Source organism: Capricornis sumatraensis, chromosome 19, assembly GCF_032405125.1.
Source record: "Capricornis sumatraensis isolate serow.1 chromosome 19, serow.2, whole genome shotgun sequence".
Lineage (NCBI taxonomy): Eukaryota > Metazoa > Chordata > Mammalia > Artiodactyla > Bovidae > Capricornis > Capricornis sumatraensis.
The window spans coordinates 29,893,604-29,897,348 of NC_091087.1; positions in this window are offsets into that span (position 1 = coordinate 29,893,604).

Genomic DNA, 3,745 nt, shown 5'->3' on the forward strand with positions numbered 1-3,745 from the left:
TTCGGTTCAGTCGCTCAGTGGTGTCTGACTCTTTGCGACCCCATGAATCGCAGCATGCCAGGCCTCCCTGTCCATCACCATCTCCCGGAGTTCGCTCAGACTCACGTCCATCAAGCCGGTGATGCCATCCAGCCATCTCATCCTCTGTTGTCCCCTTCTCCTCCTGCCCCCAATCCCTCCCAGCATCAGAGTCTTTTCCAATGAGTCAACTCTTTGCATGAGGTGGCCAAAGTACTGGAGTTTCAGCTTTCGCATCATTCCGTCCAAAGAAATCCCAGGGCTGATCTCCTTCAGAATGGACTGGTTGGATCTCCTTGCAGTCCAAGGGACTCTCAAGAGTCTTCTCCAACACCACATTTCAAAAGCATTCTGTCATATTAATGAACAAGAAATTTTACCACCATCAGTGATTTCTGGCCCCCAAATGTGAATGAAGGCTCCCCAAATTGTGATCCAGGGGATGCTGCTGCCACTCCCCCTCCACCCGGTGACTGCTAAGGGGCTGGGGGTGCAGGAAGCAAGGTGAGCCAGGAGACAGGACTGGCCCTGATGGCTGAGGTCGCGGGAAAGGAGTGGAGGCAGTGAGTCCGAGGCTGCACCTCCCCCACACACAGAATGCTGGATTCCTTAACCTGATACCTGACCTTTGATGAGCAGACTGCCTGCTCCCTGCGTTGCAAACCTGTATATAGCCTGACTTACCCTCTGCCTCCTTGGAGCAGTTTTCTCAGAGCTACTGAGATGCTGTCTCCTGGGTTTGGAGTCCTAAACATTCCCACCAAATAAAACACCTCTCTCCTTTCAGGTTGTGACTATATTTTTTAGTTGACAAAACAATGCACGAGGAAGAAATCGAGATCCTGTCGCCTTTGCCCCTCATCTCATGTAAGCCCTGGACTCCTCATGGAGCGGGGGTGCAATTCTTGAGGCATGAGACCACTGTGTTCCGCTCTCTGCCAGCTGAGAATTAAAGCCACCTTTCTATTTCCCCCAAACTCTGTCTCCATATTTTTCATTCAGCTTTGGTGGGCAGAGAGGCCAAGCTTTTGGCTAGCAGCACTCTGAGGACAAGCACAAAACAGCAAATCAACCAGACTTCAACATAGCGTTGCCGTGAGATTAAAGAAAAGGAAAGAAAACTAATGCCTAGTTTATTCCCTCCCACCTGCTGGACTCAGGATGCTATTTGATCCTGGGAACGTGATTAGGTTTGAGTCACAGGGCTGGACTTGGGTGGGGTCCACACAGCACGACAGGGTACCCTTCACTGAGATCTGTCTCAATCCTGTACTGTCTGATTTGCCCTGACTAGGACCAGAACTCCTAGTGCACCCAAACGATGATGGCCCAACCCTCTGGCCTCGAGGACAAGAGGTGAAGTCACCAAGTATCCAGGGTCCCTGGTGCTGGGGTCCAGCTCAAGACTCCTTCCTGAGAGCGCAGCCTCATAGGCCCTCAGCAGGGAGTGTTGCCCCAGGTACTGAATAGCCTAGCGTGGAGGGGTGAAGCTTCAGAGGAAAGAAGTAGTGAGACACAAGCCCTTGGGAGTTTGCTCAGACACATTCCACTCCAATTCACAGCCCAGGAAGCCAACTGTCCCTAAGGCTTGGTTGCAGGTAGAACCAGAGTTGGGCATGAAGAAGTGCTGCCACCTTGTGGACATTCCCTGTAACTACAAATTGCCCACCAGAGCTTACCGGCACCTCCAACTCACAAGGCCTGTGGTGTTCTTAATGGCAGCTGCCCTCAGGAAAGGTCCTGCCACAGGTATTGCAGAAATAAATTCTAAACACCACCAATTTACAAGAAATCAATTGAAACAGGCAAATTTTCCTTCATATCCTTCAAGGGAAAAAAAGCAAAAAACGGCCACAAGACAAGATACTCAACATCCCGAATTATTACAAGGAGAATGTCAATCAAAATGAAAACAAGCAATCAAATCCCATCTGACAGAACGGTTATTCTGACTGTCTGCAAACAGTAAATGGTGGAGAGAGCAGGGAGATGACGGAGCCCCCCTACAAATTCTCTAGGAATAGACATTGGCAACAGCTCTAGAAAAGACAGCCTCCAAAGGCCAGAAAGAGAATTTCAAGAGAGCTAAGCTTAGGATTTTAATACTGACACCTGGGCCTATATTCCAGAAACCCATCATTCAAAATGACACATGCACCCAACATTCACTGCAATGCTAATTCCAATAGCCAAGACACAGACCCAAGAAATGTCTCTCGACAGATTAAATCTTCAAGAAATGTGGTACATATATACAATGGAGTTTACTCAGACATGAAAAACCACCACTGAAATGAAATTAGGCCAACGGTCCCCAAAGGACGGATCTTGGAGGAAAATACACTAAGTGAAGTCAAAAGCAGAGGAAGAAAATAGCAGATGGTATTCCTTGAGAGTGAAGTTGAAGAGAGATACAGAGGGAGTAATTTACAACATAAAAAGAGACTTTGAGATTCAAATACAAAGAATCTCCCCCACAAAAAAAAAAAAAAAAATAGGAAAGTGCCAGGAATGAATTAGGAGGTTGCTACTACCTTAAACACAGAAATCTATATCTGTAACAGATAATCCACATGGATTATCTCCTCCCTTCCACGTATGTACTGAAATGTGTGTGTCTAACGTTGTTGCTGTATGTTCGCTAGGTTGTGTATAACGCTTTGCAAACCCCATGGACTGTAGCCCCCCAGGCTCCTCTGCCCATGGCATCTCCCAGGCAAGTATACTGGAGTGGGTTGCCATTTCCTTCTCCAGGATCTCTAACATAACCACAGAAACATGTATCTGTATTAGCTAATCCACAAGGATTATCTTCCACCTTCTGTCCTTCATTTCTTCCTTCCAATCATGTATCCAGAGAAATATTTATCTTTAACATATACAAAGATATCTATAGCTGTAATAGATAATCCACAAGAACTATCTCCTTCTTCGTTTCTTGCACATGTACAAAAAAAACTGTACCTCTAATAAATGTCCCACAGGGATCTGGTGTTCAGCACAGAGAACTTTACTCAACCTTGGCAAAAGAATAAATAAAAATACTATGGCAAAAGAATAAATAAAAATACTAAAGCCTGTAATGCGTATGTCATAGCTGGATCAGTCCATTGTACACTGCAGACAAGGACAAAATTGAAAACCAACTAGACTTCAACATAGCATCGGCATGAAATTAAAGGAAAGAAAAGCAATGCCTAGTTTATTCCCTGTGACCTGCTTGACTTAGGATGCTATCCAAATCCTGGCACCTGAGTAGGCTTGGGTTCCAGGGCTGGACTGGGGTGGGGTCGAGACAGCTGAGCAGGGTGCCCATCTTAGATAACCCCCTTAAACCTGTACTGTCTGGTTTGCCCTGGCTGGGGCCACAATCCCGAGTGAACCCAAATCCTAATGGACTGATGCTCTGACTTGGAGGAACATGGAAAATCACCCAGACCCCAAGTCTCCTGGTGCTGGGGTCCCCAGCTTAAGACTCCTTCCTGAGAGAGCAGCCTCCTGGGCACCTCAACAGAGAGCAGTGCCCCAGGTTGGCATGAGGCTAGAGGGGAGGGGTGAAGCTTCAGAGAAAAGAAATAGTGAGATACGAGCTATTAGGTGTTTGCTCAGGCATATTCCACCCTAATTCACAACCCAGGAAGCCAGCTTTCCCTAAGGCTCTGGTTGCAGGTGGAACCAGAGTTGGACATGAAAAAGTGCTGCTCCCTTGTGGACATTTCCTGTAACT